This window comes from Pecten maximus, unplaced genomic scaffold (genome assembly GCF_902652985.1).
Source record: "Pecten maximus unplaced genomic scaffold, xPecMax1.1, whole genome shotgun sequence".
Taxonomy (NCBI): domain Eukaryota; kingdom Metazoa; phylum Mollusca; class Bivalvia; order Pectinida; family Pectinidae; genus Pecten; species Pecten maximus.
Window position 1 is genome coordinate 4,370 of NW_022982466.1, and position 14,681 is coordinate 19,050.

At 37.0% G+C, this 14,681-nt stretch overlaps 1 long non-coding RNA gene across 8 annotated transcripts; it reads left to right on the plus strand.

The window, feature by feature from the left end:
* The first annotated feature begins 2,811 nt into the window (after positions 1-2,811).
* Positions 2,812-13,125, plus strand: LOC117320501. 8 transcript variants are annotated; one of them, XR_004531061.1, is made up of 7 exons: positions 2,812-2,920; positions 5,120-5,420; positions 6,426-6,530; positions 6,993-7,148; positions 8,066-10,766; positions 12,339-12,480; positions 13,079-13,125. It is a non-coding gene; the product is annotated as an uncharacterized LOC117320501 (long non-coding RNA). The 8 variants fall into 8 exon arrangements; XR_004531062.1 differs by having other exon boundaries at positions 5,120-5,340; XR_004531065.1 differs by lacking the exon at positions 6,426-6,530 and having other exon boundaries at positions 5,120-5,340; positions 8,066-10,542; positions 10,678-10,766.
* Positions 13,126-14,681: the final 1,556 nt, after the last annotated feature.

The following is a 14,681-nucleotide window of genomic DNA, read 5'->3' on the forward strand; positions in this document are numbered from 1 at the left end:
GCGATGATACAACTTTTATTTCTATAGATTTTACCGCTTATAATTAAGAAATTATGAATTTTTGAATTTAATATAATAGGTTTTGTGAAATAATAAGCTTAGTTTTCTTGATTCAAACTACTTTAGAAGAAAAACACAATAAATTATATATGGTCTTTTCGGTCCATTGCGTTCCGATTCGGGTTGTTAGTCGTACTGTCACTTACAAAATGGCAGGTCAACAGCGTGAAATTTTGACTAGCGTAAAGCAAGGGTCTATACTGACGGAATAAAACACCTAGGTGGGACTAAATGGGTGATCTGGGGTAAATAAATATCTCATTTATCCATATTGGTAAGATACGTGCGATTTCACACCGGTTTTATTGTATTTACACCTTATATCTTAGCGACACCAAACGGTGACGGCACATTCAATGTTTTCATATAGTAGGCTAGTGCGTTCTGGCCCTACACCAGAAATGTATGCAAATTATATCCTTACTTGGATTAAAGTTGTTTGAAATGATAAATGATCATCACACAGTGATTCTTAGATCTACTACTCAAGAAATAACTTCCATCAAATCTACTTTCTTTTACCTGTCAGCGACACACAGCGGAATTTTTACAGTTCTTTATATATCTAAATATACTAGACATTATCTATGTCCCCTCTAGACTACGACTAGTGACAAAAAAAAAAATCATCATATTTTCAAGCTAAGTAAAACTGATGTTTAATTCTACGGCATTTATAAGAGATGGAAACAATTAAAACCAATGGCAAATGGTTATACCGTACGTCCCTGGTCACATCGATCATAGCGTTGATGGGTGTCAGTTATATACATGTAATTACTCCATACCAATTCATATTACAGGTAAATTTTATCGCATGAGTCGGCACCGATGAGTCCTGCTGATCCTCTGTGATCCTCTGTGGTCCTCAGTGTCTCGATCGCGGAGGTTCACCGCGGCACGCTTGGTCACCGCGATCTTTGATGATTTAACCCCGGTGATCGATCGGCATAATTGGTCTATCACCAGGAAACACGGTGATTATTTCTCCATGTACACTCGTCACCATAAATCGCGGGGGAAAGGGTAAAAGTATTAAAAGCTACGGTCCTTACTGTATGATGTAAGTCGTTATAAATGGACCGTTATTCAAATGTCATACATGTTACAACGACCCGTTAAAATAAAAAATTTAAAAAATATAAAATATACATGTTATATACGACCTGTTATAATAGAAAATAAATAAGATGATACACGTTGTATTTGGCCCGTTATAATAGAAGATTAGTAAAATGTTTCATGTTGTATATGGCTCGTTATGAGAGAAAATTAGTGAGATGCTACATGTTATATATGGCCCGTTTAAAAAGAAAATTATATGTCCCTGGTTTCGGTAGCACTTGCTATTAACTCATTCACAAATATAACTCAGAGAGTTTATTCAGCACTTTCATTTTTGTTGTCTTATTCGCATTAATTTCAGGCACGTGTTCACATTTGTTTCTATATATTTCCTATATATGGCGGCTACGATCGTGTTCAACCTGTGACGTCACAGGTCAGAGGTCACCAAAACGAGGCATTCGAGACAAATCGCAATTACTCGGTAATGGGTCGGCCGATTTTGATGCGGTTTTCTGCATTCTTGTTTATTAATCAATACGTTCAGGGTGCAGTTTAATACACGTGGATTTGTCGGTTCGGACACGAGGCGTGTAGAGTTAAGGCATTGCGAGGTTCGGCGTCGTACAGTGAGGATGTTGTCAATTTGATTAATTTTTTTGTGGATTGCTTCAACCTCCTAGCCCTTTGGCTTTATTTTTTATAAGTATGTACATTGGTTCAATTTGCTAGTGGTAAGGTTCAATCATCACACTCTGAAAGTAATGGCCTCAGTAAATTGCTATACATATACTTTTCTCTTGTTGAGGTATCGCATGCCATCGAATACGGGTTCCATGCTACATAGCAGATCGTGACGAATACGGGTTCCATGCTACATAGCAGATCGTGACGAATACGGGTTCCATGCTACATAGCAGATCGTGACGAATACGGGTTCCATGATACATAGCAGGCGGTAATACCTGCAATAGAGAGTATATGTCTAGTATTACATTTAGAAAGAACAAGAAATATCTTTAAAAAAGATAAACGGCATAGTTTTAATGCTGGTGGTTATAATGTAAAACTGCTTGTAAAAATGCATTAGCAAACCAGAGACATATATGTGATATATGTCTCTGAACAAACTAATCAATAAATGCGTTTCAGCACGGATAACAAAATTAATTCAGCTTGAAACATTTTTGGTGATAATAAGTCTGCATTTGAATCAGGAATATGATTTTATTAATGTGTCATTTGAATAGATACATCCACTTTTATTTCGTCTTTAACTGCATGTCTGCATTTTGCATTTATCGCTACATTGACCAATCACATACTTCATCTTGACCAGTAACGCCACCTGTCGCGTCATATCCGGGGCCAAAAGAAAATTATACGGCTATGCCGAAAAAGTACAAGTAAAAGTCCTTTAAAGTGTTATATTTTACAAAGTTCGGGTAGTCAGAGACTTAATATATATACTTAATTAGTATATAGATCTCCTGGGTAGTGTGACGGTTACGTTATGTTTGTACGGTAATAATACAATCTACAAGTGACATACCAGTTTCACCGAGTTATTTTAACTCTACGATTTCAATAAATTCGAAGTAGGCCAATGTCGAATGCGTTTTATCGATAGATGGTGCAGTTGTACGTAAAATTATTTCTCCCCTGAAATACGAAACTACAAACGACTAGCTCCAGAGGAAGAAGGTCAAAGTTGAGAGAAGGCGGGTGTTCGTAAACAAAAAAGACGGCTAGGTTTTGACGATTTGTATCAGCCTTATCTGGAGGTTTAGTCAAGGTATATCGATATAGGTATAGACAGGTTTGACTGTATATCAATAGACGATGTAGGTATGGTGACTTATTACGGCCATCTGATGCCAACACGGCAATATGAACAAGTTGTTTAACCTAGGTCACTGTGGTCAGAGACCTATATACTATAGGACTCTGCTGTGGTATAACTTTAAAAATATGCCATGATTATTTTTGTAAGTTTAGCGTCCAGAACAACGCCATTCTGAAAATTATATTTAAATGCTCTATTGTTTTTAGCGTACATTGCCTATCTCTCATAATGTCACTGTATTTTCATGCCGTGGTCGAAGTGTGTATTAAGTTTATAAAGAACCGGGCTTTATTAACACAATGGTAGCCTCTTCGATTGACCCCAAAAACAGCATTGTCAACAAAATGGGGGTTTTGTTTTTTGCCCAAAACTGGGCGTTATAATTAGCACAATGGGCTTTCAAGTAACTGAATGCAAGTGGGCAACAAAAAAACGTAAAAAATACGTAAAATAGTTAAATAGTTATTCATTACAACTAAAACTAACGTTCTAGTAATTATTATTATTTATCCTGCAACTGCCACCACATTGTCGGAATACACCCACCATATATATTTTTGCTGTATACGGCAGTGACGGAAAACAGCTGTATTTTGGAATCTTAGCATGTGCATCAATTCGACTGACCGACTTCAAAGTGAAACGTTTAAAAGGCAAACATATTTCTGTCATTTTTGACACCGTTTCACTTCAAAATGATTATTTTTGATGATCATTTTTCTATTGTTGCAGGATGAATAGAAAACATGGTCAGTGTCTATAAGCTGTATTTTTGGCTCGCCACTTTTGTCTTTCTTGACCCTCGCCAAAATACAGCTTATATTTAAGACACTGACCATTTATTCTCTATATATATATCAATGAAATCACCCTCCTGATTACCTCCCATAGCGGACGTAAAACGTAAAAAAAACAATGTCAAAATCACATTAAAAATTGTTAATTTCACAAGTTATGTGGCAAAGTCTAATTGAATAATCAGAAGTTTTCATCAAATAGAAGTTACATTTTTAAATATAACTGACTTTGGCATGGAAAAAGGGCTACTGAACCAGACACATATATATACTACTGTATGTGAAATAATTCTGCGAAAACAAAGAGATGACTATATCACACATGATATAACTTTCTTTAGACATTTACCTTAGCCAGCGTTAATTTCCATGTCACCCCTGTGCCCATGTCTATAGTATCTGGTTATTTGAGTGTTTTCTAACTGAGGCCTTTTTATGAGGTCTTTTTGGGGCCGTTAATGGACCCACTTCCCAATTAAATTTATTTCATATTTCAGCCAAATTCCCAAACTTTGCAGTTTACACCTGAAAAATCTTTCCCAATTCACTAATTTTCTTCCCAAAATGAGACGGAAAGGTCCCATCCCAAACAAGTGAGAAAAAGCCCTGTACTTGATTACTTTCCATCTCCTATTCACTACAGGTGAACTTATTTTGCGTCAAAAAACACTTTTGTTTTCCCCGAGTGGAATACAATCTAACATCTCAGCTGTTTCCTGACCGAAACACTCGTAATATTCCGTAATAAGGTGGGGCAAAAGTGTGACTGGTGAACCGTGGCGACTTGTATTTATTTTATAACTGTATGAGTTTGAAACTAATTACACTGTAACTATATGTTTAGAAGTGTTCATTTCAAATTACCAAAATGGCTATAACCTAAATGAGTTTGGGTACACATAAACAATTTTTTTCATAATTCTCTTATAGGCCTATTTACAACTTTTTGCTGTAAAAACACAAGTATATATTTTGTACTGAAGGGACAGTCGCTAAATGTAAGAAACATGTTAAACACTTTTAATGATAAAGAAAAAATCATTCTGATATCATTTTGATAAGAATTATTTAACAATTCACAACATATACAGTATATACAAAATATAGTAATTGAAAGAAAAATTACTTCCATGCACATTAATAAAATAATATGCAGTCATGCGTATTGTATATATATCTAGTATGTACATGTATGTGTTCATGTTTTATTTTGCTTAAGATTTATAAAGATTGTGAAATGAAATATTTGAGAGAATATAACTTAAACCATGAATACTAAAAAACAAGCACTTAAAAAACAAATATGTAATATCATTGTAAAATGATGAATATCTTCCTTTTTGATTTTCAGTAAGAATGTCCCATCAAAATGTCTTAGACAAGCAGCCTCAGCACTGATAATCGCTGACCAGAGGCAGAAACTGGTAGTGAGAACTAATCCACCTACAAATTCAGATGATTGTGAAATGTTGGTCCAAGCTGTATTATGGAATGTTCCATATGCCAGATCTAGATCAGGAAACAGCTACATGGTACCCAGAGCTACAAAACAAAGAGGCCAGCCATTTACAGGTATAACAGTAGTATCCTCAGCTGAAAATGCCACAAAATTGTGTTAGTGTCAATATTCTCGCCAACAACACTAACCTTGGGTAAGCACTGTGCTATATGTAATGTGACCTATCCAGAGGGACTTGTAGCTTTGTAAATTTGAGTTCCGTGACAAGATTGATAAAAGTTCCATATTCAAACGTCCATACATATATATCACTCTCAATACCTGAATTCTAGCATGGTGCCATTTCATTATGCTTGGCTAGAACATGAAGCATTGCCTTCCAATCAGTTTGAAACTTTTTTCACATAAAAAAACTGATGAACATTAAAAAGATTGACCAACACGACAGATCAGAATCTATTTTTAGCTCACCCGGTCCAAAGGACCAATGTGAGCTTGTGCCAAGTTGTGGCATCTGACGTCCGCCTGTCTGTCTGTCTGTCAACAATACATTGTGAACACAATAACAGGAGTAAATATCAACAAGTTTTATGAAAATTTGTATTCAGCCCTGCATCAACAAAATCTGGATTTGAAACTGGGAATTATTTGACAGAAACTTACAGAGTTATTTGACTTTGTATATAATGTTATTGGACCTTGTGAACACAATAACTTGAGTAAATATTAACTAGGTTTGATGAAATTTTGTGTGCAGCCTTACAACAATACATGTAGCTCGGGGAGGTAACTTTAACTTACAGAGTTATTGGCCTTTGTTATAATATTATTATCAACAGTCTTTTCACTCACCTGGCCCATCAACATTTCTTTTAAATCTTCTCCTGAATGCCAGAGGGTGGAGTGCTCCTGAACAACTGAATGAATTTTGATGAAATTTGGAGGATAAGGGAGCCCAATAACTTGAATTAGAGTATTTTGCCAAAACTACTGAAATATCTAGGTGAGCGATGCAGGTCCTCAGTGCCTCTTGTTCTGCTGCACCACACAAAAAATGTCCTCAGATGTGGTAGTATATATTAATGTTAATTGAAAACCAATGCTAACTTTTTTGTCCTGTAATATGTAATGTCATAGGCCCTTTGGATTTATAGCCGATATATCTAAAATACATGGGGTTTTTTTGTCGTACACTTAGTGGGTGGCTGAAACATCCAAAATGGTGTATGAAGAATGCATGGACTAAAACTGCTCTTCCACTATCACCGCTGATAGACCTCATTAAAATTTGTCCATTAGTGAAGTAAGTGTTGTTATGTTAAGACTCTCAGAAATACAAAATTGACATGGAGGGAGCATGTTTGAAATATTTATGTTTGAAATGAAGTATGAGAACATTAGCCTAGAACATTTCTTGTGCTTGGTTCAAACATTACATTTTAGTCAAATTTAAATTTGCTCAACTCTTTTTATTACACATATGAAATATACCTATTTCCCCTACATCAATATTGAGTGTCAATCAAAGGTCAACATGATCGGTTACGCTGGTGGGTTTATAACTGGAGGTCTTTAAAACTATCTTTATTGGGACACTGCATGTTGTCATTTTTTTCAATTGTTGGTGTTACTTAAATAGTTTTGATACTGTTAATGAAAATTTATGCATTTTCGTGACATGTATTGTATTGGATGTCAGCCGTGTAGCATCTTTAATGTCTAAAACTGTCAATGAAAATTTTAATGTCATTTCTCTTCAATACAGGTAATATGTGGCCGATTATCTCCCTTACATTGATTGATGTTAGGATATATGTACAATGTACATGCCTAGCGCCAGAAACTGCCCAACAACCTGAAACTTAAACACTTCTGCTCAGATGATGTTCTTGGTAAAGTAAGATGGAAGTTGTCTATGAAGGTATGGAATACTTTTCAATGAAATTAGATGTTTCAATCAAACTTCAGTAGAATTTAATTGTGATCTCGGTCAAGTGTGAGGGTGTTTTTAGCTATTATTTATGGCCATGTTTCTCTGGCTGATTTCCATTAAACTTTACGTGCGAGGGTTATTTTCTCATGCCAGATTTATTATGGAAAATGTTTTAATGAATAACTTAATTGAGTTGAAAATTTGAATTTGATTTTTTTTTCAATTGATTATTATTAATTGTTTAGGGGACACAGTTTGTGTGAGATGAGCCAATTCTTATATTAGTTGCTTTCAAAATACCTACACCTTGATTCAAATTTTAAAATTGAGGATTACTTTTAACTTCACACATACAAGATACATGTGTAGCAGGAGAAAGGGAAAATGTAGCAGCCAGATCAGAGTTCGACCCCGGGACCCTCCAAACTCTAGACAGACACTCTACCAACTTAGCTACTTGGTCACCGATGATCTACCCAGTCCAGTGCTGCTACATTCCTCCCTCCTTTATCCCCTTGCTTAGTATACTCCCAATGCTTTAACCATTAGTGTTGGCAAGGTCAGGAATTATGTAACAGGAGAATGAGAAAATGAAGCAGCCAGAACGGAGTTTGAACCGGGGACCCTCTGAACTCTAGATGGACACTTTACTAACTGAGCTACTTGGTCACCGATGATTGACCTAGTTCAGTTCCGCTGCATATGTATAAGAAAATTCTGTGCTTATCCAAGAAAATGACATTTGAAGAATTTGTAAGGGACCACAGACCAGGAATAGGAGATATGGAATTTTATCTTACAAACCCCCGGTTGATTTAAGGTGGAAAAAGAAACATACACATAGACTTTCTTGATTCATTCAAAACTGTCTCTGCTAATTTTTCTGCCATTTCTATTCAATTCAGGTGATCCTGTGAATGATTGTCTCCCTTACATTGATTGACGGTGGGATCTACATGGAAGTCCAGAAAATGCCCAACATGCTGTTTGATATTTAAAAAGTTTGTCGCTCAGATGTAGTTCTTAGTCAGGTAACACAGAAGTTGTGTATGAAAGCTATGGATATTTTTTTTATGAATTTCAATGTATTAATGAAACTTGTAGTAAAATTAATTGTGGTTTCAGTCCAGGGGCCGCGGTGGCCGAGTGGTTAAGGAGTCCCAACACTTTATTACTAGCCCTCCACCTCTGGGTTGGGAGTTCGAAACCTGGTACTAACTGTAGGTCCTGGTTTTCTCGGGGTACTCAGGCTTTCCTCCACCTCCAAAACCAGGCATGTCCTTAAATGACCCTGGCTGTTAATAAGACGTTAAACACAATAAACCAAACCAAACGTTTCAGTCCTAACATAGGGGCCAAAAATAACATGTTTTTAGCTATTATTTATGAACATGCATTCTTTTCAAATCATCCTGAGTCATGGTCCGTCAGTTGTCTGTCAGTCCGTCCATCTGTCTGTAAATAATCCTTGTTATAACTATTTCTTTAAAATATTGGAGAGATATTCCTCAAACTTCATGTATGGACATTTGGCCTGGAAGGATATTCTTCAAATTTCATGTATTGATGTTTGGCCATGTTGAAATTGAGAATTGAAGTTTGTTATCTTTATTCCTTGAAAAGTACTGGAGGGATATTCCTCAAACTTCATGTGTAGGTTCCCCTTGGTACCTAGATTGCTAAATTTATTTTCGTTTTTGATCAGGAAATCAAAATGGCAGACAGGTGCGAATTGAAGTTTGTAATTGCTATTTCTCGAAAAGAATTGAAGGTATGCTTCTCAAACTTCACGTGTAGGTTCCACTTGTTCTTGCATGTTATCGGATTATTAAGAGGAAAAAAGAAGAAAGAAGGGAACAGTAGAGAGAAGATGAGTCTGACATACAGAACCAATAAAGATCATTGAATGTTAGGCGCCAACATCCTTCTGGGCTCTCTTGTTTATTTGTGATAAATGTTTTGGAAAAGTAAAAAAAAACTTTAGTGAATTTAAGAAAGTGTGTATGAAACTTGTCAAAGTCATTGTCAGAATAAAATGAGGTGTATCAACACGGAAATCAAGAGACGAGTCATAAAATGTAGTAAACAGTTTGAGGGTTAGAAATGTAGGTTCAACCTTTAAATTCTTTTTGGAGCTGATAGGGAAATAAGAAAAAGGTGGAAATGTCCGAGATCAAGGTTTCGGGAAAATAAACAGGACTTTCTTATTGAAATAAGAAGTCGGATACAGTTCTTAAGGAAAAACATCCAGTGACACTCATGTCCAGAGATTTATTTAATGACATTGCTACAGAAATTCAAGGAAAGGTGCCAATTGTATACATGTTATATGGGGTCTCAGTGACCGAGTGGTTAACGTGTCCCGACACTTTAACACTAGCCCTCCACCTCTTGGTTGTGGGTTTGAAACCTACATGTGGCAGTTGCCAGGTACTGACCATATAAGGCTGGTGGTTTTTCACCGGGTACTCCGGCTTTCCTCCACCTCCAAACCTGGCACGTCCTTAAATGACCCTGGTTGTTAATAGGACGTTAAACAAAAACAAACCAAACCAAAAACAAACATGTTTAATTTGGTGTTAATAATTTGTGGGGAAGACGGATCTGAACTACCTGATATTAACTTTACCTTCATCCTTTAGATCACCATTGGGACCGTGTATAGTTGGGGATGCCAGGAACAAGTAATCATCCGGTGTTCATCCTACATATCTCAAAAATGTTTTAACACCAAATGCATGTGTACTGCACTTTTTGTATTTCATTTCTCATATTAGTTATTATGTCATATGTATAAATCAAAGTTGTTGCTAAATGTTCTGAACATTGTTTCATTACCTTGATTTTCTGTTGATTTTTCGTTTTACAGTGCCAAACCCCAAGAGATAATACTCCACTTTCGTGGAGTTCTGCGAAGTGGTCACTAGTCTGAGCTAGTAAGGTGACCTTATACTCTCTACTTTATCACTACACCCCCTTCATAAAGCCTTTGCCCCAAAGACAACTACAACCAAGGTTGTTTAGCTCCATGGAAGCCTCTCAATCTCCTATAGCTTTCACTTAGAGAGGTCAACAGTACCAAATGTAAGAGGAGGGCAATTAACATGGCCAGACCGAGGTCTCAAATCTGGAACTCAAAACACTCGACGGATGCTCTACCAATTCACCTACCTGGTCGCTGATGATCGAACCAGTCCAGTTCCACTACAAAAAAATTACTCCCTTTCACTTCATCTCTGGCCTGCTTTATCAAGTTACTTCAATAGCCATGAAGAGATCATCTATTGTGGAGAAGCTGTTGAAACAACTTTGTGACTCGGAGGTTAAACTGTATTTTATGTTCATTGAATTAATTTTGACATCATTGAATGAATTCTTTCAGGTGAGCAAGACCATTAATTTTATATTCGTCAGTTGTAAAATACATCAAAATATGTTTATGAATTAATTTTACTGAACCCATGTGCTTGATTCCATTTCTTTGTGAACTATTTTTTGTTTGTAATTAATGTTTCAGGCTGATGTTGAAATAACCAGAGTGCAAGTATTTTAGGAAATGCCACTTAAAAACCGGACTCCCAGTAGTCAATCCTTGACAGGTTTGAGGTAATAATGACAAAGGCATTGTATTTGAGTGGACAAGGGGTCACAAAGGTATCAATATAGTGCTGTTGAGAACATTTCTAAGTGTTTTCTCAAAGGAGAAATTAATTCCTGGTATGAGAACTGGCAAAAAAAACCAGTAAAGCCAATTTTGAATAAACAAAAAACTCAGTTTTGTTGAGAAAGTGTCAGAAGTCAAGGATTCTGAATACTGACATTTTCAACAAGAAATTTGATAAAAATGGAATGAAAGAATACAAAGGGGGGCACCCGTGGAAATGATATAAGTAACTTAGGATTTTCATAAATTGACAAGTTTTGTGTTAAGTACTACTTAGTCTACAAGAATGACATTGCAGAATTTTAATTTTACAGTTTAATCTTGAAAGTATGGAAATTAATAACTTTTCACAAATCTAAAAAAGTTTATTTCATTTATCAATTAAATTGAAAGATGATATGTTTATATGACATCAGATAGAAACAGTCAGAATTGTTCTTTTGAAATAGAAATACTGCACAAACCTCTCTGTTTAAAGCTGACCTTTCTCAGATCTGCTCAGGAATAGTACAGTCAATGAGCAGTTCATGAACAGTTCATGAATAGTTCATGAATGTTCATGAAATTTTCACGGGGGCTGTCAGTTCTAGAACTGAGAAACAATTCTTCCTAAAGTAAATTGTTCGAAGTTACATTTTACATTTATGCTAGAACAGGTTTTTTGAAATTCTTGAACAGTTCAAGACTTTTTCACAGGGTAAGCCATCAGAGTCGAATTGCAAACAATGGGGTAATCACAAAGTGGTGTATAAAATGTTTTTGTCACGTTAGAGGGGTCGCCTGGCATAAAATGATGGACACAGGTATATATTGCATCATCTTCTTTTATACTATCTCGGGCTTACAACAACAAAATCAACTTCCAGTAACAACTGTAATGGGTTCAAAAGATGTGCCTGTATAGGGTTGGCCAAAGTGTTCACTGGGCGCGATACTGCTGCTGTGTTAGGGCCTTTATTCTGTCTAAAGCCGTGTGCTTCACCAGTCTTTGCAGCATGTATTTCTATAGAATGGTCCAAGTCTACAATAGTGTCACATGGAAACAATGTCAAATGTTCATTATTATATACATATATCATTTGGGACAAGAAAAATAAAATTTAATTCAAGTCAGTTTATAAATTTCATGATAAAACAATTATTTACATCAAAATCCCAAACAAGCACAAATTAAGTACACATTTTCAAATACAAAATCCATCTCAAAACAGTTTTTTATCAGTTTTTTTTTAGCACAGTCTGTTTTCAGCACATATACTAATCTCCAGGTTTATATGTAACTGGGAACACATGCTTTGGCGTGCATGTGATACCGTCTGATTTTGTGATATTGAAAAAACACGGCCTACAGTCAGTACCTGGCAACTGCCCCATGTAGGTTTCGAACTTGCAACCCAGAGGTGGAGGGCTAGTGTTAAAGTGTCAGGACATGATAACTACTTGGCCACCGTGGCCCCTCATTTGAACATGAGTTGCCGTTGACGTTGCTAATGATATTACTGTCTCTTTCACAGGTATGTGATAGGATTGACAACAATTGAGCCACTCACCACAGGACTGCTGACAGCCTGTAACCTCAGCACTGTAGAGTCCGCTATACCAAAGTTACACAGATGAACAGCAGTGTGGATCCTGGCCGGGAAGTTATGGTAACAGGTCATTATCTTTGGGTTTGTTTTCTAAGATTGTAAGATTCTGATTTCTGAGTGCTTGTTAGTAGTTTGGTGCTCTCAAGACACTGTGCTGAGGTGAGCACACATTGTTTCAAGTGATGACCATCTTCAGCACTGAGACATAGCACTGTCCCCTGTGGGAGGAATGTCTTATTCCAGTGGTTGTCTGGTAATCCTTGACACCAATAACTTTACTCAGCACACATTTCTCCACACTTTGTAGCACTTTATCATGGCCCCTCTGACAGTGTTCTTCTTTATCTGTTCTATGTTACCCAAGATATTGTCACACAACTAAATTACAACTTTTAGTTTCAACCTTAACTTTGTAGAAAAAAAATTGTGTAAGTGTTGATACCGGTGAATTGCCACCACTTTACAGATCTCAGTACCAGGTGTCCTCAACAACAAAGACTTTGCCAGAGTTACTGGAGCCAACACTGATTTCAAGGATCATGTTTGTAATCTGGTCGATATTGTTGATGAGCTATATTTCAAAATCAAATATTTATCAGAATATACCTTAAGTTTAAACTGATTGGTATGTGGTGAAGTTTAATAAGTTTTCACTTCTTTTCCAGATGTCCATACCAGTATCTATCCTGTGTGATGTCCATACCAGTATCTATCCTGTGTGATGTCCATACCAGTATCTATCCTGTGTGATGTCCATACCAGTATCTATCCTGTGTGATGTCCATACCAGTATCTATCCTGTGTGATGTCCATACCAGTATCTATCCTGTGTGATGTCCATACCAGTATCTATCCTGTGTGATGTCCATACCAGTATCTATCCTGTGTGATGTCCATACCAGTATCTATCCTGTGTGATGTCCATACCAGTATCTATCCTGTGTGATGTCCATACCAGTATCTATCCTGTGTGATGTCCATACCAGTATCTATCCTGTGTGATGTCCATACCAGTATCTATCCTGTGTGATGTCCATACCAGTATCTATCCTGTGTGATGTCCATACCAGTATCTATCCTGTGTGATGTCCATACCAGTATCTATCCTGTGTGATGTCCATACCAGTATCTATCCTGTGTGATGTCCATACCAGTATCTATCCTGTGTGATGTCCATACCAGTATCTATCCTGTGTGATGTCCATACCAGTATCTATCCTGTGTGATGTCCATACCAGTATCTATCCTGTGTGATGTCCATACCAGTATCTATCCTGTGTGATGTCCATACCAGTATCTATCCTGTGTGATGTCCATACCAGTATCTATCCTGTGTGATGTCCATACCAGTATCTATCCTGTGTGATGTCCATACCAGTATCTATCCTGTGTGATGTCCATACCAGTATCTATCCTGTGTGATGTCCATACCAGTATCTATCCTGTGTGATGTCCATACCAGTATCTATCCTGTGTGATGTCCATACCAGTATCTATCCTGTGTGATGTCCATACCAGTATCTATCCTGTGTGATGTCCATACCAGTATCTATCCTGTGTGATGTCCATACCAGTATCTATCCTGTGTGATGTCCATACCAGTATCTATCCTGTGTGATGTCCATACCAGTATCTATCCTGTGTGATGTCCATACCAGTATCTATCCTGTGTGATGTCCATACCAGTATCTATCCTGTGTGATGTCCATACCAGTATCTATCCTGTGTGATGTCCATACCAGTATCTATCCTGTGTGATGTCCATACCAGTATCTATCCTGTGTGATGTCCATACCAGTATCTATCCTGTGTGATGTCCATACCAGTATCTATCCTGTGTGATGTCCATACCAGTATCTATCCTGTGTGATGTCCATACCAGTATCTATCCTGTGTGATGTCCATACCAGTATCTATCCTGTGTGATGTCCATACCAGTATCTATCCTGTGTGATGTCCATACCAGTATCTATCCTGTGTGATGTCCATACCAGTATCTATCCTGTGTGATGTCCATACCAGTATCTATCCTGTGTGATGTCCATACCAGTATCTATCCTGTGTGATGTCCATACCAGTATCTATCCTGTGTGATGTCCATACCAGTATCTATCCTGTGTGATGTCCATACCAGTATCTATCCTGTGTGATGTCCATACCAGTATCTATCCTGTGTGATGTCCATACCAGTATCTATCCTGTGTGATGTCCATACCAGTATCTATCCTGTGTGATGTCCATACCAGTATCTATCCTGTGTGATGTCTT